Source organism: Cebus imitator, unplaced genomic scaffold (assembly GCF_001604975.1).
Source record: "Cebus imitator isolate Cc_AM_T3 unplaced genomic scaffold, Cebus_imitator-1.0 Scaffold73, whole genome shotgun sequence".
Classification (NCBI taxonomy): Eukaryota; Metazoa; Chordata; class Mammalia; order Primates; family Cebidae; genus Cebus; species Cebus imitator.
Window position 1 is genome coordinate 6484746 of NW_016107388.1, and position 22870 is coordinate 6507615.

At 41.3% G+C, this 22870-nt stretch overlaps 1 protein-coding gene across 1 annotated transcript in view; it reads left to right on the forward strand.

The window, feature by feature from the left end:
• XKR4 (XK related 4) overlaps positions 1 to 22870 on the forward strand; it is a gene marked incomplete at its 5' end in the record, with an annotated part of 169646 nt that overhangs the window by 144760 nt on the left and 2016 nt on the right. The window lies entirely within an intron of this gene.

Here is a 22870-nt window from a genome sequence, read left to right on the forward strand (position 1 = left end):
AAAAAAAAAAAAAAAAACCTTAAAGTAACAAGAACATTGCAGCAATAAGGAAAAAATAATCATAATCCTTGAGCTCCCCTTGTTTTCCTTGCTTTAATTTTTCTCCATATTTCTGCAAGCATGAGGTATCTTCACCAATATTAAAAGCCATATTCTGTTCTCAAAGGTCCAGATGACCTATTTTTTCTCCCTGAGATTATCATCAAAGCTAGGTGAATGTCATTGTGACGCTTATTTTACCACATTGTCAAGATCCACCCATTATTCTCTAAGCACGTAATAAGCAGCATGTTAGACCTACAGCCAAAAGACAAAGTAGACACAGTCCTCATCACCTAGGATCTTGCAGTCTAGCTCAGCACAGGAGACCCTTACGTAAATTACTAAACACCTCCTCTGTCTTCTCCCAAACCTAATCTGGGAAAATTGCATAACACAGTCAATATTCCCTCTCATGGGAAGACTGATCACTTGTGGGGAAGGGGGATTCGGCCAAGAGAAGATGGAAACCAACATTTGCTGAACCCTGTGGTGTCTGACAGGGACAGGCTAGGTGTTTTGTATTTACAATCACATTTAACCCTGCAAAACCCCTAAAAACTTAATGTCGTTATCCCTGTTCCACAAATGAGAATACTGAAGCTCTACATACCACTGAGTATAGACAGAACCAGCATTCAACTATAGTTCTAAACCCATGCTTAAAATACAGCCTCTGCCATTATACACACATGCCTACAAGTAACTAAGAATGGCTCTTCACCCAACAGATATGTGCTGGCAAGCTGATAGATAGAAACAGGAGAGATGCAAGCTGGGGTTATGTGAGTTTCAAATTTACATAACTCAGGAGCCCTGGCAGGTAATGAGTTATGTGAAACAGACAAGGTGTAATATTGTAGAGAATGCGGAGGTTTGTGGCCAATTGGAGGGACTAGTCAATCTAAAGCAACAAGTTCAATTTTTTAAAAAACTATAGAGACCTAAATTTATTTGGTGCCAAATTCGTACTCAGTGACAGTGTATGGCTTCTGCTTGAATAGTTAACTTTATTAGAAATAGCTCCTGATTGTTTCTATTGTGGTAAAATATATGCAAAATAAAACTTACGGTTTGATGTTATGTATATTTTACATAACGTGTTAACTTAAGCGTACGGTTCAGTGCCATTGAGTACATTCACACTGTTCTGAGACAGTCACCACCATCCATCTCCAGAAATGTTTTGTCTTTCGAAACTGAAATTCCGTACCCATCAAACAACTAACTGTTCATTCTCCCTCACCTCCAGCCTTTGGCAATGATCATTCTACTTTTTCATCTCTATGAATTTGACTACTCCAGGTACCTCATAGAAGTGGAATCATGCCATTTTTGTCCTTTTGTGACTGGCTTATTTCACTTATCATAATATCTTCAAGGCTCACCTATGTAGCCTGTGTTAGAATTTCCTCCCTTTTTAAGACTAAATAATTTTCCATTGTATATACGGTAAATATATATATATATATATATATATAGAATGTTTTGTTTATCCATTCATCCATCAATGAACGTTTTGGTTGTTTCCACTTTTTGGCTATTGTGAATAATGCTGCTATGAACATGGGTGAACAAACATCTGTCTGAGTCCCTGCTTTCAATTCTTTTGGGTATACTGTCATCCCTCAGTATCCATGGGGGACTGGTCCCAGGATCCCCCTTGGAGAGCAGAATCTACAAATGCTCAAGTCTCTTATATAAAATGGTGTAGTATTTGCATGTAACCTACAGCACATCTTCCCATATACTTTAAGTCATCTTTAAATTATTTACAGTGTATGGTACAATGTAAATTCTATGTAAGGTGTTATATATCTTTATACCAACACCTCACATAGAATTTACATTGTATCATACATTGTAAGTAATTTAGGGGATAATGACAAGAAAATAAAAGTCTGTACATGTTGAGTACAGACATAACCATCCTCTTTTTTCAAATGTTTCTGATCCACAAATTTTTTCAATTCAAAAATAATTTTTTTTCAATATTTGTCAAATGTATTTGAATCCATGGATGCAGAACCCGTGGGTAAAGAGGGCTAACTATGTATCCAGAAGCAGAATTGCTGGATCATGTGGTAATTCTATGAGGTTAATTGTTTGGAGAACTGACATACTGATTTTCACACTGGATGCAGCATTTAACATTCCCACCAACAATACACAAGTGCTCCTATTTCTTCACATTCTCACCCACACTTGCTATTTTCTTTTTGTTTTTAAGTAATAGCCATACTAATGGGTGTGAAATTGCATCTCATTGTAGTTGTGATTGGTATTTCTCTAATCCTTAGTGATATTGAGTATCTTTTCATGTGCTTATTGGCCATCTGTATAACCTCTCTGAAGAAGTATCTGTTTAAATCCTTTGCCCATTTTTAAATTGGGTTTCGGAGTGGAGAGTTTGTTGTAGTTTGTTGCTGTATTATAGTTTTTTAATATATCTTTATCAGTATATGTTTTGCAAATATTTTTCCGATTCTATGATTGTGTTTTTACTCTGTTGATAGTATCCTTTGATTCACAAACGTTTCACATTTTGATGAAGTCCAATTAATTTTTTTATTTTGTTGCCTATGCTTTTGGTGTCATGTCTAAGAAATCATTGCCAAATCAAATATCATAAAGCTTTTCCTCTATCTTTTCTTCTAAGTATTTTTTACTTTTAGTTTTTACAGCTTTTAATGCATTTTAGGTAATTTTTGCATATAGTATATGGTAAGAATCCACCCCTTTCACATATGTTTTCCCAGACCGTTTGTTGAAAAGACTGTCCTTTCCCCCCATTGGATGTCTTGGTAATCTTGTCAAAAATTATTTGACCATCTATTTGGAGGTTTATTTCTGGGCTCGCTATTCTGTTTCATTGGTCTATATGTCTGTCTTTCTGTCAATGCCACACTGTTTTGATTACTGTAGATTTGTAGTCAGTTTTCAAATCAGAAATTGTTATTTCCTCAACTTTTTTTTCAGGATTATTTTGGCTTTTCTGGAATCTCTGTCATTCCATATGAATTTTAGAATGGATTTTTCTATTTTTGTAAAAAATGTCCTTGTGATAGGTATTGCACTGACTCTGTAGATCACTTTGGGTAGTATTGATATCTTAACAATATTAAGTCTTCTAACCCATGAAAACAAGATATCTTTCCACTAATTTATGGCTTCTTTCATTTCCTTTAGCAACATTTTGTAGTTTTCAATATACATACCTTTTGCTTCGTTGGTTAATTTCTAAGTATTTTATTCTTTTTCAAGCTATTATAAGTGAAATTGTTTTCTTAATTCATTTTCATATTGTCCATTATTAGTATATAGAAACACACTGATTTTGTGTTTATTTTTTATCCTGCAACTTTGCAATATTGGCTTATTAGCTCTGACAGTTTTTTTGTTGAATCTTTAGAATTGTCTACAAATTATGTTATCTGTGAACAGAGATAATTTTACCTCTTTCTTTCTCATTTGGATGTCTTTTGTTTCATTTTCTTGCCTAATTGCTCTGATGAGGACTTTCAATACTAATTTGAAGAGAAGTGGCAAAAGTGGGTGTCCTTATCTTTTTCTTGATCTTAGAGGAAAAGCTTACAGTCTTTTACCATCAAGTACTTTTTTAGCTGTGGACTTTTCAATTATGGCCTTTATTATGATGAGATAGTTTCCTCATATTCTTAGTTTGTTGGGTTTGTTTAAATCATGAAGTAGAGTTATATTTTGTCACATGCTTTTTTTTTTTGCATCTATTGAGATGATAATGTGGTGTGTTTTCGCCCTTCATTCTATTAACGGGTTGTACTTTATTGATTAATTTTTATATCTTAAACCATCCTTTTATTTCAGGAATAAATCCTACACAGTCATGGTACAAAATCCATTTAATATGCTACTGAATTCCGTTTGCCAGTATTTTGTTGAGGATTTTTGCATCAATGTTCATAAGGGATATTGGTTTGTAGTTTTCTTTACTTAGAGTATTTCTATCTGGCTTTGGCCTTCTTTTCAGTGTTTTAAGAGTATTTGAGAAGGATTTCTGTTAATTTGTCTTTAAATATTTGGTAAAATTTACCAGGGGATCCATCAGATCCCTGGGCTTTTCTTTGTTAGATGGTTTTGCATTCCCGATTCTATCTCCTTGCTAGTGATAGGTCTGTACATATATTTTATTTCTTCTTATGATTCAGTCTTGGTAGATTGTGTCTTTCTAGAATTTGTCTACTTATTTAAAATTATCCAATTCTAATTGGCATACGACTCTTCATAGTACTCTCTTATAATTATTTTTATCTCTGTAAAATTGGTGGTGATGTCCCAACTTTTGCCACTGATTTTGATAATTGAGGTTCTCTTTTTTCTTAATCTAGCTAAAGATCTGTCAATTTTGTTGATCCTCTGAAAGAACCAACTTTTGGTTTTCTTGATTTTCTCTATTGTTTTTGTATTCTCTATTTTATTCATTTCTGCTCTAATTATTATTATTTCCTTTCTCCTGCAAACTTTGTGTTTAGTTTGTTCCAACTTTTTATAGTTTCTTAAGGAATAAAGTTAGATTATTGATTTGAAATCTTTTTTAGTGTGGGCATTTATAGCTATACATTTTTTAGCTTAGCATTGCTTTGCTGCATCTATTAGTTTTTGCTATGTTGTTCTTTTTCATTTTGATTTGTCTCAAAATATTTTATAATTTCCCTTGTGATTCCTTCTTTAACCCACTGGTTAAGAGTATGTTGTTTAAGCCTGGGAAACATAGAAAGACTTCATCTCTACAAGAAAAAAAAAAAAAATAGCCAGATGTGATGGCACACACCTGTAGTCCCAGCTACCTGAGAAGCTGACATAAGAGGATCCTTTGAGCTCAGGAGTTCCAGGCTGCAGTGAGCTATGATCACACAGTGGTACTCCTGCCTGGGCAACAAAACAAGACCCTGTCTCAAAAGCAACAAATTTTTAAAAAATAAAAACAGGAGTAAGTAGTTTAATTTCCACATATTTGTGAATTTTACAGATTTCCTTCTGCCATTCATTTCGAGTTTCATCTCATTGTGATCTGAAAAGATACTTTCTATAATTACAGTCTTTTGAAATACTTTAGGACCTGTTTTGTGGCCTAAGGTATGGTCTATCCTGGAGAATGTTGCATGCGTGCTTAAGAAAGAATGTATTTTCTGCTGTTGTTGAGTAGTATATGTCTATTAGGTCTGGTTGGTCTCTACTGTTGTTGAAGTCCTCTATTTCCTTATTAATCTTTTTTTTGGTTGTTCAGCTCCTGATTTTTAAAAACAGGAAAACTAAAGCAGACACTAAGATACATGAAGTAATCTGTTCTAAACCAGGCCACGTCCATCACGGCACTAAATAATCTTCCTACATCAAAATATACATTTGGACTTTTAAAGCAACTTTTTCAAGAGCTGTCATATGTGGCCACACAGATCCTGCACGACTCAATATAAATTTGTGCAAATGCTTTAAGTTCCGGCTGGCAGTAGCCACCATTTTATAGCTCTGAAGTAATTGAATGAAAGAATGAGATTCCCCTCCCAAAACACAGCCTGTATCCTTGCAGAGGGTTTTGTGTGTGCCCCCTCTCCCATGAATGCATGAAATGCAAATGCAACCCAACAGGTGTTTTCTCTCAGCCCACAGGGCATCTGGGAGGGCTTAGACAGTGGGTGATATAGGGAGAGGGCTCCTGAATCAGTCTGATGTCTGTAATAACTAGAGATCAAATAGATGGGCCTGAAAGGCTTACAGCAAACATCAGATACCAGCCCCAAGGGTTCCCACTCAAGACCTCAGCTGGAAGGAACAGCTGCAGATCAGGCACACACTATAGACCTGTACTGCAGTGCCTTGATCAGTCACTATCCCCAGCAGCAGCACTGACTTCATGTATGTCTTGCTTCCTCTTAGTGTCTTATTAAGAGCCTGGCTGAAGCCCTAGGAACGTCAACACCCCGTCTTCCACCTTGCAAAGAACACTAATTTTGTCTAAGATCTCATCCTGTTAATAGTGTAGAGACTATTTGATGTGCATACCAGTCCATTATCTGCCCATGATCTATTTCCCCTTTCCCTAATATCTGATAAAAGCTCATTTTGTGCCTGCTTGATTCAAACACTAGTTCCATTCTGCCCTCGTTGTGTTTCATCCCAGAGACGAAAAGTCCATGCAGATCTACTATGCATACGAGTTGGTTTAGATGTCTGGTGAAGTATATAATGCAAGCAATAGACTGTGAACCCTGAATTTATCTCATTCCATGGAAAATGCAGTGACTCTGCTGGTTTGTTGCTGATAGAAAATTCTACAAGGACAATTACTACTTGCTTTTATCCAGTGTGACAAGAATTATTTAACTCATTAATTTTTTTTCACTTTGGCTTCTTGGAAGCTCAGTTAATATTAGCTTAGGGTTGCGGTGTCACTTTTTTTTTTCCTATTCTCTATCAATCATTTACTGAGATATGGTTTCTTTATGATTGTCTGGTTCAAGTCATTTTTTACAAGTTTAGAATTTAGAATAAGCTTAATGGGGACTATTGGCCCTCAGAATGATCACGTGATTGTCACGGCTACTGGACCACATATATATCAGCATTGCCAAATTGTTCAGTCCCTTGCATTGTGCTAACCCAAAAAGTCTGAGACATGTGCAAGTCCAGAGTTTTTGTTGAGAACTTAGACTTGACTTCTTTAATACTATCAAAGCACCCCTATATATATATTTGTAAAAGCTGAAAATAATTCATTCTCATCCATTTTCAAAGATTTAGAAAGAGCCTTGAATCTGGAGTTGGTCATTTCCATTTTAAAGTTTCTGTCTCAGGAAGTTACTATTCTTTTACTTCCAGCTAGCATACAAATTCCTAATTGAAAAACCTTTACAAGCAGTGATGGCATGAATTGAACTTACTTCTGTCCTATTTGGAACATGCCTTGCTCAGGAAAGGAATGAACATTGGATTCTTAATGCTTTGTGTTTTATATGGTCTGTCCTCAAGGGCTATTTCAGTCCCCAAGATGCTAGCAAGCAGTCCCAGATCCAGGTCACTTGTATTTTTTTATCAGCAAAAACACCACCCAAGCCATGCTTCCATTTAGAACATCTCTAAACTCAACTCTGTTCAATTCAATACAATTTATCAAATGATTATCAATTGCGCTAAGCATTTTCTGTTTCTGGAGGTGAAGCAATGAATAGAACTTGGTCCCTACCCTCATGAATGTCACAAAAGAGAAAGGCTGACAAGTAGCTCGACAAGGCACACAGAGGAGGAGCTTCTTTTTGGCCCCCAGTGGGGAGAGGATAGAATGAGGTTCCCAAAGGAGGTGTATCAAGCAAGCATCACATAACTGTCAGCCTAGAAGGAATGATGGAGGTCCAGACCCAGATACAGTTCAGAGAACACAAGAGGTTCAAGAAAGAAGGAGGTGGAGGCTCTCTCTGAGCATCCCCTGGGGCAGCCCAAGGGGGCATTCAGTAAGTGTTTACGAAATTGAACAACTGAATGTAAAGAAATATGAACAGAACACAGCAATGTGAAAAGCCAATGGCATCATCCGTGCTGATTTATCAGGGTCACAGAACTCAGGCCACAGATTGCCTAGGACAAGGGATTCCTGTACTGATGTGACTTTGAGGTGATTTGTAGCACAAAGCAACCCTCCATTTTTCCAGTGAAAGGAGAATATACAAAACAGTTTTGAAAACAACTTTAAGTATATAAATTTTGGGGACTGGAGATGAAATAACTGAATGTCAGCAGATACTGTTTAACTCATGAACTTAGTCACAAATACATATCAAATAACATGGATTGGGAAAGTTTACTTCTTTCCTTCATCAACATTTTTCAGTCTTCTAGAAGGCATAGTTGGGGAGCACTGCCTCTGCCCTCCGCTGCCTGTTGAAGACGCAACACTGCTCTGAACAGGCGTGTGAGACTCTTAATGTGAGCCACCTGACCAAGGTTCCTCTTTGCCATTTATAATCTTTAGAACTACTCAGTACATTGCTTTACGAGGCTGACTTGTAAGATCCAAAACTTAATGATGAACTCATCCTTCCAGGAATGCTTCTTAAACTGAGTTAAATTCCTGTACCTCCTTTTTTTGCCATTTTGCCCTTCTTTCTTTCACTGGTTCTGTCAGTAAATCTCTATAATCAGCCCAAACTTGCAATGATTTAGGTCATTTCAAATATGTATGTCTTCCCAAATAAAATGTTGTTGTTTAAAAAACACAGTAATTAACAGAGCACCTCAAAATTTGCCAGGTCTGCTAAAAGGTGACTCCTATGCCTAGGAGTGTGTATGGGGAAGAATCTCTCTGAAATCATCCATGACAAATATGGAACTGATTCACATAAGCTGGTGAAAGGCTTATTTGTCTCTGAAAATAAGGTTATACTAGAAAAGATTGGCTGGACTGGCCTTGGTACTCCTGAACCTGGAATGTGGTTATCACACGCAAGTTTCTAAGGGCTCCCAAAGTGCCGGCCATGTCATCCTCTAAGGACCTTAGACTAGAAGGATCCTGGACAGGTCTGTCATCTGTCCTTTTGGCAAGGAAGGCATCTCTGACATCCAGTGATTTTCTAAAAGAAAGTTCATAGTGCTCCAGGGTAACCGAGACTGTGAGGTTCTCTCCTTTGAACAATGGAGATAATACCTAGTATTTGTAAAACGCTACAGTTTACAAAGCACTTCCATGGTGGCACAGTCCTTGTAGTTAAGAGCAGCACCTACTTGGGTTTCAGGTGACACAGCCGCATCCAGCAGGCAGAATGGCCTCTGTGTCTCCCCTCCCAGGAGCAGGAGAGACAGCCACAGGGTGAGTCCTCAGGGAAGGTTGATGCTGCAAGAAAGCCTTGCAGAGGGCCTGGGCAGCAGAGTGGGCGGAGGGACAAAGGGGCTTCCCGAGCCAGGAGCCCAGGAGGCCGCCAGGCAGGGTGGAGAAAGGAGACCCTGAGACTCGGAGAGAGAGGAAGGGGGTCTCCAGACAGAAAGTCTGAAGGCGAGAAGCAGGGAAGGCACAATTCTGGAAGGACCTGGTATGTCATTTGTCTTGTGGGGACATAAATAGGGAGTCCTTGAAGGGTTTTCAGCCGAGGAGAGATCTGATCAGATTTCCATCACAGACAGTTCATTTTAACTACAAACTGAAAACCAGATGGGAGGGGGGACCAGGAGGCCAGATAGGAGGCTGCACCTGACAGGGTCCTAAACTCAGGGATGAGCTGGTGGGAGTGAAGAGGAGTCCACTCTCCCAAAGTCCTGCGGGGCCCCAGCAGGGCCCATTCCCACCCCACATCTGATCCTGAATCCTAAACTGTGTCAGCTCAGAGCAAGCTGCTACTCCCGAAAAAGAGCAGCAAGTTACTCCCCTCTCCAAGGCGATCTGCATCATATTATTAGATGCTCTCATAGCCTGTCTTCCCCAGGAAGAACTCCTCTTTCCTTTCTCAAAAGCCCTGAGCATCTCCCAGAGACAGTGTGTAAAGGAGCATGCCAAGTGATGCCTAAGACTTACAGGAGCGATGGCCCAGGTCCCAGGCCCCTCGGCGAAAAGAGCGGCTGAGAAGACTGGGCCACTTCTGAGCCTTGGGGTCCCACACCGTGGGTTTTCTCTGAGCCAGTCCAGCCGTCAGAGCAGGGAATGCCACCCATCCATGTCCTCAGGGTATTGAGTCGATTTTTTTGTAAATCACCTAGAAAGACATTGCTGGGATTGAAAGCACAATTTATTGCTGCATTATTAAATGGTCCCAGCAGCAAGCCACGTTCTTTTTATTGACAGAGTGAAAAGGAAGCAATTTAAGGGGTGGGACGCTGGAAAACAGGACAGAAGGCGCAGTTCCCATCCCTTCCTACCCCCACACTCAGAAAAAGGCCGATTCCTGCTCCCCCTGAACCCCGCAGGCCAACGAACCAGCTCGACATTCGAGATCCTTAGAGAAAGCTACAGTGTGTAAAAGGTGAGGGATTTTTCAAGGGCATCCATTTCTGCCAGAAATTATTTGTGGAATGAAGCCAGGAAAAACAAGCAATCAAATGCAGACAAAGGAAGTGTTTGTTGGGGTCCCGGGACCTCAGAAGGGTTTGGACAGGCATTCCCTCCACTTCTGTCCTTCCTCCAGCAAACTCCCTCCCCGCAAGTCCTTCCCTTCCTGCCTCCTTTCCAGCCTCAGGAGGCACCCCCTACACATAGGGACCCCATATTATGAGCTGGGCCATGATCCTCTTTCTTGTACACAATTCAGGAAAATCCTGAGGAATGAAGCCACCAAAACCTGCTTCTGTCTCAGACTTCTCTGCAAACCCTGAAACAACTTCCATCTTGCCCTTCCTTTTTTCCAACAAAGTGGCCTCTATTCATAGGCCTTTAAGTTAGCGATGTTAAGTGCACATTCTGCATAGGTAAATAATCGCCAGTATGTTTCTTCATACTTTGAGCTGATTTAAAAAATATTATCCTGCCAAAGGCATTTCTTTTATATCTCTAAGTAAGAAAAAAAAATATTTCCTCTCTAGCTTGTACCTTTTATGCTATTCTTTCTCTGTCATGCTATTCTGCTCAAGCCAACTTCCTCCAATAAAATTTCCTTCCATCCCAGGGCATTAAAAAGGGGGAGTGGGGTGGGGAGGGCAAAGCTGTGAGCAAAGCTAGGGTTCGGATGGCCAATCATATTTATAGAGAAACTTTTCTGTGCATAAAGTGCTCTAACGGACACACAGTGTCACTGATACTCAAATACATGAAAAGTGGGGGACATCAAGTGGCGCCCAGAGGCAGGCAGCTCCAGGAGTAACCTCTGCACCCTCTAGATCTCCGCAAGCGTCGCTTCCCCCCGCCCACTGCCCTCTCTGCACAGGGATTGAGACACTTCCCACCTCTGTCTGGAGGGTCCCCTTCTCCCCAGCACACTCTGCCCACTCAGGGCTCAACACTCACTTTGCCAGGTGGCTGCCGCAGGTCCCACTGCCTCAGGATGAGGCCCAAGTCCCTTTGTCTGGGACATGATGACCATGGCCTCCTGCCTCCTCTAGCCAGCCCTCCTTGGCCCTGCCTTAGACACTCCCAGGCCAGCCTCAGCCACACCTGCAAGCTTTGGCCTGTGCCCGTCTCTTCTTGAGCCGCCTTTCCCCTCCTGAACCAAGCCTCAGTGCGCAGCTTCTCTCTTCTCTACACTCTGCTCACCAAGCTGCAAATATATATGTTGCAAATATACGCCTGTCTCCCACGCTGAATTTCCACATCCTCTAGGGAACGATGTCTGTGTCCTTAGTGCCTGGCACTTAGTAGGTGTTCAATAAACATTTATAAGAGGAAAGAATTGAGAGAGGAATGGAGAGAGGAGGAAAAAGCAGGGAGGATCTGAGTCCGGGACTTCCGGGTGCAACTCCCAGGTCACTGGAACACAGCTCCCAATGCATCCCTCCGCTGATGGGCATGCATGCCAGTGTGCTCTCTCTGGGGTCCCTCCTTGGGAAACTCTCCCACCACAAGTGTTATTTCTGCCAACCTCTCTATCATGTAGGCAGAGTCCCGTTTAAGCAGACTCCCAACTCTCCTACCAGAAATGGGCTTTGGGTCTCAACGTTCATAAATGCAAATATTGGTGCCACCTTGTGTGATCACAAACGTCCCACGCCAGCACCACCTCTACTTGTGCTCCTTACCCCGACACCTGCCACCGAAGCAAGTCTTGTACTCCTTAGTTTAATTTACCCTGGTCCTAGCGTGTGAGGCAGTGTAAGTGTCACCATTTCCCATCTTCTGGGCCCCCTTCCAAGTCCTCCAAGCATGAATAACTCTGAATGTGGGTGAGTGGACAGTAGTTCTCGTTAGAATTCACACTTGATTATAGGCCCCAGGGACGCAGACTCACCCTCCCAGAGAAGCACTCATTACACATTGTCCTAAATAGGCCAGTAACTGTCAATACTGGTGATGCCTGCGGATGCTTCGTGGCACGTGAGCTATCGAATTCACATGCATGGCAGACTACAAAGGCACCTTGGGGAACATCTAGGAAGGAGGCACAGCTGAAACTTCCATCTCAGAGGCTGTGGCCAGAGTGGCGGGGGGGTGAGGCTGGGTGGAGGAGCTGCCCTTCCCACAAATATGGGCTGAATGAAGCACCCCAGGGACCAGCCTGAACCCATCGCGCCTGTTCACTCTGCCAGTGCCTGCCTGCTGTCCTGGAAATGATCAGGAAGTGTATCGAGGTGTGGCATCTGCGCTCCTTACCGGATATCTGCAGGTGGAAAGAGTCCCTTTTTGAGAGGTTTACTCATGTCCAGACTCCACCTCGGACGCGCTGACACCAGGAGGTTCCTGTAGGGTTGTCTGGATGTTTGGCTGGCCGCGGTGCCTCTGGGCTTTCGTGCAGACAGCACCACCTAGGCCCACACTGTAACCATCTAAAAAGGCTTCCTTAAGTTTCCACGTTTCACAATTGGCCCAAAATGTGTCGATGCATATAGGGAAAAGCATAAGGACTTTCAAGTCAGAAAAGTGTGAGTGTAAATCCTGCTTCTATTGTTAGAAATGTGTCCACCAGTGAAGCAAGTGAGGGGCCAGGAAACTCAGGCCCATGGGCCGCATCTAGCCCAACGCCTCTCCTTCATCTGTGTAAGTATCTATGGTTGTGTTCTGTCAACAGCAGCAAAGGCAAATGCTTGCGAAAGAGACCGATATGCCCGGCAAAGCCCAAAATATGTATCTGGGTCTCTACAGAAAAAGCGTGCCCCCCCACCCCGGGTAAGATGATTTCACTTCTCTAACCCTCAATCTTTTTCATCTGTAAAATAGGCAAAATATTTACATTGAAGAAGTAGTGTTGTGAGAAATAAATGAGATAAATGTGAAAAAGTCAGACACATAGCAATGCTTGCTAAAGACTGGGATTTGTTTTTTTGTTTTGTTTTGTTTTGAGATGGAGTCGTGATGATGCGATCTTGGCTCACTGCAACCTCCGCCTCCCAGATTCAAGTGATTCTCCTGCTTCAGCCTCCAAAGTAACTGGGGATTACAGGCATGTGCCACCAAGCCAGGCTAATTTTTGTATTTTTAGTAGAGACAGGGTTTCACTATGTTGGCCAGACTGGTCTCGAACTCGTGACCTCAAGTGATCCGTCCGTCTTGGCCTCCCAAAGCATGCTGGGGATCTTTAAATGCAGATTAACCTTGTTGTTTTCACAGACAAATAAGAAAGGGACACAGCTTTTCTTTCTGTCTCCATCTCCGTTTCCCTCTTCATTTCTCTTCTGCCCTGAAAGTAGAAAAGCTGCAAAAAAAAAAAAAAAGAAAGAAAAAAGAAAAAAAATTCATGCAGCAGTGTTGTTTTTTTTTTAAGTGGGATGAAAATCAACTTACTCTAAACGAAAGCTTAATTCTATTGGGCATCTCAGGTTACTTATTTTATGTCTTTCAAGTAGTAATTTGTATCATTTCATTTTTAGTGTAAAATTAATCACACAATACGTAGTATTGAACAAAGACGGACTTCTTGCTTTCTCCCATATACAGAACTTTTTTTCCCAAAGAAAGTATTGTTTAGATGGTTTCAAATTCCCACACACAAAATATTTGTCTTCTTGGGAAATTTTAATAAAAAGCTAAATGTTTTAATGGGATGGAACTATGTGAAATTATGTAAGGTATTTTTCCCAACCAGAAGGAAATAATTTTCCATATTTGTCAAGAAAGAGGAGAGATACTTGCTTCTCCCAACGACTTCCTTCAACTCTTTTTATATGAAAACTTTTAAAAATTTCAATTCATTGTTTTCCTTATCACCTCCTTAGCAGCCTTACAATTTGCCTTGCAAAGAAGTAGAAATCCTCGGAATGGATTACCCACAGAATGTATATCCCTACCAAAACTAAACATATTAAAGCATTTAAATATTTTTAATCAGAACTATTACAAGGTTTAAAACAGAGATAAAATGGCTTCAATGCAGGGAGACTGAGAAAGCCCTAGACCCAGTGGGGCTTGTATTACCTTCCTTTCCTTCACCGCACTCCGCAAAGACCTGAGCATAAAGGGTGTCACATTGTTTTCAATTATTACCTTCCTTCAGCTAGGCGAATTAGCTATGATTCCAGCCAAGAGGATCTACTGCTTTTATACTTGTAACTAAAAGGCAAGCTCTAAACACACTGTAGAAACGGGAAGCCATTCTGGCTCCGGATATTCATTTTGTGATCTGCTCCTCTTAGATCATATGATTCAATTCGAATATGGAAATGTCTTTCCTCAGGCGAAAATTCAAGGAGACTAGGAGTGCTGTTTTAGATCAGAAAGTGCAGAGGAGAAAAGCATGGCTTTCCTCCCAAGGGCTTGTGCCTTTGATCCATTTAGTGGAAAGAATCCAAAATGGATCCTTTGGCCTTGGTATCAGTATGGTTGCTGTAGGCCTGCAGGAGTTAGTGTGAGGGAAACTCGTTAGGGAGCAGGCAAGAGTTAAAGACCTCCAGGGCCCTCCACAGCCTGCCATGTACCCCGTGAGTGTGAACTGTGGGAGATTTGAGACCCCCCCGCACGGTGAGCCTCACGCTCGGGTTGTTGGTGACAAACCAATCCATTGTGGTGGACAGAGCTTTAGAAGCAGGACTTCTGATGCCTGTCCTGCTTGCTAATTACATGAGTGTGGGCAAGTCAGTTAACCTCTCTTTGGTTCTGTTTCCCTGCTTGCAAAAAGCCATACTTGCCTGAAAGTGTTGTGGTGACATTTAAACTGCATAAAGGCTGTAGTTGCCTGACGTATCACTGGGCACAAAGCAGGGACCCAACAAATGCTTGTTCCTTCTTAATTTGTCTATGGTTATAAGCTTCATAGACACCAGGAAAACTGTAAAATTTCTTGAGTACAAGAAATCAATATTATACTGCCATCTAAAATTCAATATTGTGTTAGTTGGTTGGTTGGTTGGTTTAGAAACTATGCCTTTAGGGGAAAAAATTACGGTGAGAGCCTGAGGAGAAGACAGATGGGTAACGAATGGTCATGTGGCCATCGCACCTCTGTAGCCAAGGAGGGTTGTGTTGTAAATCATCCATTCCCAAAGCTATTTGTGAGAAGATACTTTAAATTTCCTCTAAAAATGTTGAAATCAACAGAAAAGATGAAGGAATGGGGAGAGAAAAAGGGAAGTCAAGATGTTTGCAGTGGTGTTGGGAAGACAGGGAAATGATACGAGAATAACTACTGTGTGGCAAATGTACTCATTCATTAAAAAGTCAAAAACACAGAGGTTGATAAGCATGTGGAGGAAGGGAATGCTTACACACTGTCGGTGGGAATGTAGATTAGGACAGCCTTTATGGAAATCAGTATGGAGATTTCTCAAAGAACTAAAAATAGAACTGCTATGCCATCCAGCCATCTCACTCTGGGGTACGTAGCCAAAGGGAAGGAAATGATTACACCAAAAAGACACCTGCACTTGTCTGTTGATCGTGGCACTATTCACAATAGCAAAAATATAGAGTCAGCCTAAGTGTCCACCAAAGGAGGACTGGATTTAAAAAATGTGGAAATACCATGCAGCCATCAAAAAGAATGAAATCATGTTTTTTGCAGCAACATCGATGGAACTGGAGGCCACTATCCTTAGTGAAACAACTCCGAAACAGGAAGTCAAATACCACATGCTCTCACTTACAAGTAAGAGCTAAACAATGGGTACATGTGGACATATGGAGGGGAATAATAGACACTTGAGGCTCCCAAAGGTGGAAGGGCAGGCAGTGTTTACTATCTGAGTAATGGGTACACATAGAAGCCCAGGCTTCCCCCCAACACAATATATGCACACAAGAAATCTGTACCTGTGCACCGTCAATACATAAAAATGAAAAAAATAAGAATAATAAAGTTTTTGTTTTTTCTTTTTTAATGAGAGGTGAAAATGCAGTAATTTAAGAAGTTGATAGGCCGGCAGAGTGACCGGTGCCGAGGATACCGCGGTGAGCCACAGGCTGCACACCCTCCCTCCTGGGGTCACTCTCCTGGGTGCCCACGTGGATATAGAGCTGCAGCAGGCATGCCATGCCAGGGTGTGTTAGGACCACCGAAGGGTGTTAGGGGCTAGAAAAGGTTTCCCTAAGGAATGAATGATGCTTCAACTGAAAACTGAGGAACGAGTGGGAATTAGCTGGGTTGAGTGACTTTTCAAGGGAGAACACAGCATTTTCTGTCTGTGGGAAGAGAATGCGGCTTTACGTGGCATTTGAGAAATGGAGAGATGGCGGTGTGGCTGGAGCATGGAGAGGCAGGTACAAGACAAGGCAGGATGAGTCGGGTGGACCCGGAGAGCTGCCAGGTCGGGCCTTCCACGCTGTTCTGAGAGTCCCGGCCGTCAATCAGCACAGCCGTCTGGCTCTGGACGCAACCAGAAAGAGGTCAATGAGCGCCCTTTACTTGATGCTGCGTGAGGGGCGCGTTTATCGTTTTATTCTCTCTGCTGTTTTTATATGTTTGTAAATGTTCATGATAGTAAATTTTTAAGTTAGAACAAAAAGGAGCCCTTCTCACCAGCTGCAATTTGGTTTAGAGTGTGGGCCAGTGACCAGAAGTTTCTCTGAGAGTGAAACCTTTGGCTTCCCTATTGCAGGGGAAGGTTACGGCCTCCTCAGGAAGAAAGAAAAAGACAGGCGCATTCTCTTTGTAGAAGAATCAAAGAATTCGAGCACTTGGTTAATTCACTGAGCCTCTTCCATCTAGGGAATTAGGCTGTAAATCCTACAAAGCATGCTATGGGGATTTCCAAGAATTCTTGTTTACGCCCAGATCAGAAACAACACAACAGGAGTTCAGATTTTATTACACAGTGATTTGGCATTTGCGGCTCAAACTGAAATTGCAAAGAAGCAAAAGACAGGAACAATGAAGAACGCTGCGAACCTTTTGAACACTTCATTCTCTCTGTGGTTCTGGCTCTACATTTGGAATACTGTTTCTTTTTTTCCTTCCGTCCTTCCTTCTTTTCCCTCAAAATGCCAATTCTAAGTACATGTTAGTCACTGTGCAATGCACAAGGGGACAGAAAAATAAACAGGTATTTATCCCTGCCTAAAAGACCCACTGTAGTGAGAAATACAATAATTAAACAAGCACAAAAAATGAAGCATAATTATAAACTGGGATCCATGCTCTTAAGGAACGGGAAGGTTACTTAGCATGGAAACATGTCTATGGAGAGAACCATTCTGGAGACCAGAGATAGCCCCTCCTAGTCTAGAGGTTTCAGAATCAAAGGGACTCAGATTATAATGTTTTCAAAGGGTCTTTTGCAATGCACATTAACTGTTTATCCATTATTTCCAACAGGAAACAATGCATACATTGAGATGATAGAGTTTTTGCCCACCACACCCTCCCCATCATCCATACTCTAAGCTATCATTTTTTATAATCCTAACGCAAAGAATTCTTTACCTCTCTCATTCGATCTGCTTTTCGACACAAATTAGAAGAAGGTTATAGGAAAGCAATTTACTTGTGATGAAAGGCAGAGGTTAGTGATGTTGAGTCCTTTTAATGGGCGCTGTGGGAAGCCTTGAAATCGAATCTGAATTTGGAGCAACGCCAGGGGGATCACAACAAGGGTAAAGAAAAGAATAGTTAGAACAGACCACTGGTATTTAAATACAGGACCTTCCTTTCTTATTCTGAGCTTTACTTGTGTTTTAAGAACATATTTGGAGTTTAATTTAGGCAACACCAAACATTTCATTAATACAACTTTTTAAAAATAATTTAATTCCATACTATGTTCAATAAGAAGAGGAAATAGGGGAGAGCAGAGTTAAAGCAGGGGAAGAGGGGAAGGGAAGGGAGGAAGACAAGGGCATGAAGAGAGGTGCCCTAAAGGGAACATACGCCCCTGAGAAGCAAAAAGAAGAGGGGAGAAATTCAAAACTTTGTGCTCTTGAACTGCATGGTGTTGATTTCTGTCAGTTCTCCTTGAAATGCTCATTCACTAATGAGCTAGTATTGGGCCCATAACCCTTATTCTGAAAAATCTTCATTCAAAATAGAGAAGTATCTTAGACATGCTCTGAGAAACTAGCCTCTGGCTTACTCAGCAGTGTCTACAATAATTCAGATGCACAGATCTGAAGAGCTGGAAATGGGTGTCTCCTAGCCTAGAGTTTCAAATGAAAACTCTTGGATTATAATAGTTTCAAATTCCTTTACCACCCTTATTCAAAAAAAAAAAATCTCTCTATATACATATCTATTTGGTAATCAGTTTAAAATGATGGAATACACTGTCATACCAACTTTATGTTCATTGAACTGTTGTATTCAAAGTCAGATTGATTATTCAGGCTGTGATACAGTAAGAAAGCAAAGCCATCTGGATCAGCCCGACTCAGTTCAGTGACAGAAGCAATGCCCCAAAATGGTGCGCATTGTGAACACATGAAATTTGGGTGGCTTTGAACGTGGCATTTCAGTCAAGCTGCATATAAAATCCTTTTCTTACAACTGTGGCTGACTCTGTGGAAATTCATGTTCCCTCTTGTTCTGAGAAGGGCATTACACTAGCAACAGCGGGGATAAAGGGAAGAAGAACTGTGTTCTTTCCATGAGAAAGCAAATGTTGTCACCTACAGCCAAGTTGCTTCCAGGTATTTCATTGTAAGCCCATGGGGTTTCAAGTCTCACAGTCAAATACACAGTTCTGGGGCTCAGAAAGACTGGGAGTCCAGATGGGCATTTGCCCTCTGCTGGGTTCAAGACATGGAGTGAGTGAGGTCACTCAGAGAAAGGCCAAGAAGGGAAGAGGACTAAGGGCGGCAACCCCAGCAACGTCAGTAGCTGAAGGACAACCAGATGAAAATGGGGGGAACGAGAAACAACGGGAGGGAAAACAGGAGACACGTCTAAAATAAAGAGGAGGAGAGAGAAAAATCACACAAATGGGGTTTCTCAGGATAAAGGAGCCTTGTTACATGTTTGTAAGATGCGGGAAAGGAGCTCTTAGAGAGGAGGAGATGGAATCCAGAGAAAGACAGGTTAACTGACGGGGCCCTTGTCTAGGAAGCAGGAGGGTTCGCTATGGAGGACAATTTTCACCCAAGATAAGTGGAAGGCAGGAGAGAGGGAAGATAACCTCTCAAAGTGAGACTCAATTTCTTTTCTGTAATATAAGATTATTGCCCTAGGTAAACTCTGAGGTCTTATCACCTATTTTCACATTTTAAGAAATAACATATAATCCTTTTGAGTCCCCTGTAGCTGTTTTTATAGTCTGATCTTAGAAGCAAGTTTTCATGAGTGATATTCTATTTATTATTTTGAACAAAAAGGTAGACCCATCATATATTTTTTCTGGGGCCACTGAAGGAATCTTCATATTTTAGTATATTCATGATGCTGAAAATATACATAGTTCAATGTCACTTATATAGTCCTGCCTTGGAATATAACCATGAAGGAGCAGCAGGTAAACCCAAAATGAGAAACACCTTTTTTTTCCTCATTTTCTTTTTTTCAAGTACTGTACTCTTCAAACAAAATTAATGTCATAAAGGCAAAGAAGGTATCTGGAAATATTCCAGATGAAAGAAAACTAAATTAATACAACAAGTAAATGCAATACCTGATTCTAGACTCAGTTCTGTATCAGGGAGAAAAATTTTGGAATGGACATTGGTGGGTTTTTTGGTTTTTTTGTTTTGTTTTCTTTTGAGATGGAGTCTTGCTTCGTCGCCAGGCTGGAGTGCAGTGGTGCAATCCTGGCTCACTGCAACAGGTTCAATCAATTCCCCGGCCTCACCCTCCCAAGTAGCTGGGACTACAGGCACACGCCACTATACCCAGCTAATTTTTTGTATTTTAGAAAAGACGGGGTTTCATCGTGTTTGCCAAGATGGCCTCCATCTCCTGACCTTGTGATCCGCCACCTCTGCCTCCCGAAGTGCTGGGATTACAGGTGTGAGCCACAGCGCCCGGCCAGAATGGACATTGTTAATGTCAATTGGTGAAACTGGAATACTGATAGTGGCTTTTTTTAAAGTATTGTATCAATGTTAAATTGATTGAAGTTTATGTGGTTATGTAAAAGCATACCTCTATTCGTAGGAAATAAACACTGGTGTATTTTAGGGTAAAGGACCATATGTATGCATTTAATCTCAAATGAATGAGAGACAGAGACAGAGACAGGGCAATTATAAAGCCAGCTGACAATTGGGGCAAATGAAATATAGATGTTTAATATAATATTTTTATTCATATAATTTTTCTGTAAGTTTGAAATTATTTTCAAATATAAACTTAAAATACACATTAATAGCTAAAGGAGTATTCAGAGTCCTGTGTTCTGGCATTGCGCTGCTGTACATCAGAGCTCCAGAGAACTCTAAGAATAAGGCCATGCCTTGCTGAGGAAGCCTGTCTTGGCATTGGAAAAAGCTGAGCTTGTACTATTTGTATAAAGAGCAAAAGAACGAAGTGTTCTGTGACAGTTGTGAAGTTGTAGGGGTCTTAACTCGAATATTATCCTATATTTTCTGTTCAGTATATATTTGTCTTATAAAAATCAACTGTTAAGCAGACGAAACAATAAATAATAACAAAAGGAAGGCCCAGTGTGGTGGCTCACGCCTAAAATCCTAGCACTTTGGGAGGCAGAGGCGGGAGGATCACTTGAAGCTAGAATTTCGAGATCAGCCTGGCCTCTCTAAAAATACAAAACTTAGCCTGGCGTGGTGGCACACACCTGTGGCCCCAGCTACTCAGGAGGCTGGGGCGTGAGGATTGCTTGAAGCATTCCAGCCTGGATGACAGAGTGAAACTTTGTCTCAAAAAATCATTATGATCATCAGCAGCAGCAACAACAAAGGAAGAAGAGAAATTCTCATTGCTAAAGCAGAGAATTCATAAAGGGGGTTGTCACAAGGACATGAAATTTCCTTTTGGTATAGATTGTTTTAATTGTAAGATATAGGGAGAGCAGAGAAAGCCTTCGTTTTTCTACGGCTACAATATCATCTTAACAAGCTCCTGGAGTATCAAACGCAGGCTGAATTACTCTTTTAGGACACTCAGTAAAAGGGGTAGAGATTACAGGGAAATTTGAAGGAGGCTAATGTTTCTACTCTTTTAAATCTGACAGCAGATCATTTCATGATGCTGTATACTCAAAGTTTTGATACTATTTTTTCACTGCTCTGGAAGGCAGCCTTAAGGAACGTCTTCCTATGCAAACTGGTAGAACCATTCTGACCACCGGGTGGACACCCCGCTTTGATTGGCGCGAGCCGGACCGGCAGTGCAGTTATCTTCCTGAAGGCGGCGCTGTGCCCCAGCTGCGCCGAAGGAGGCCGGCGTGCAGGAATTATGAATTTATTGGCTCCATTTGGTTGGTATTCCCTCTAAAGGGCTTCCAAATGTTAAAAGTTATTTTTATTGTTTTCCTTGACTCACCAAATTTCGCATTTGTCTCACCTTCTTTTGTCATTTTTTAAACTTTTCCTCTTTCCTCGTCTTTTCACTCCAGAACTTGTTTTATAATTGATGTCTATGTTTTCTGTTGCTTAGAGATGATCAGAAACTGCTTTGTGTCCAGGTCTCTAACTGACCTAGAAATGGCGCCACAGCTGTGTGTGCTTACAGCAATGAAAGATTTTTGTGCTAGCCAGAAAAAGAAAAGCAAAGCAAAACCTGAAGGTCCCAGTGTAGCACGTCTGGTTGTTCTGCTGGCTTTATTGGGAGGAGTTATGAGAAACCGCTGTTGGAATAATGCAATAATTGTTCTTTGGAGTTCACCTTACGCAAAGAGGATGTATCAAATAATTATTGGGGAGGAATTTTTTTCTGTCAATTAGTGTGGTCTTTTTCCACAAGAGTGCTTTCTTTTCATATTTCAAGGATCAAAGACAACAGCTCTTCTCTGTAAAAATATTTTTGAATAAAAAGTACCAATTCCGTTATAACCTCTTGGCAATCACACATCTTCTATTATTTCCAAAAGAAGAGGAAGACTGTAATAGGGTCTGGTTATGATTAATAATAGACTTGGTGAAGAAAAAGCCATCCAGACTTTAAAATACATGAGAGCATTCTCAAATCTTGGTGAGTCTTGGTTCAGCTCATTAAGGAAGCCAGCTGCGATGCAGAGCGGCATACTGTTATGGTGACAGAGGAATTTCCCACAAGAGCTCTCTCCTAAAGGAGGCCAGTGTGTTTTTAGGTGAGCCCTGCCCACATCTGGACCATAGAGATGAACTGTGGGACAGAGGAGGTGAAATAAGAGTCAAGGCAAACAAAAAAATAACTTTTAACATTTGGAAGCCTTTTAGAGGGAATATCAACCAAATGGGGCCAATAAATTCATAAAACTAGAGAAGTGATTGAAAAATAATTTCAGTACAATCTTTAATCTCTGAAGAGCTAAGAGATGAAAGACAGGGAGTGGACATGTCTTCTTTTATGCGAAAGGCAGTAAGAAACAGATAAAACCTGGAGGAAGAGTGCCAGATTGCACTAGGACAAACTGCGCGCCAGGCGTCACCAGAAACGTAGCCAGGGAAGCTGTACAGACGCCTTTTATTTTTAAGAACTCATATACGGCCGGGCGCAGTGGCTCACGCCTATAATCCCAGCACTTTGGGAGGCCGAGGCGGGTGGATCACAAGGTCAAGAGACCGAGACCATCCTGGTCAACAAGGTGAAACCTCGTCTCTACTAAAAATACAAAAATTAGCTGGGCATGATGGTGCGTGCCTGTAGTCCCAGCTACCATGGAGGCTGAGGCAGGAGAATTGCCTGAACCCAGGAGGCGGAGGTTGCGGTGAGCC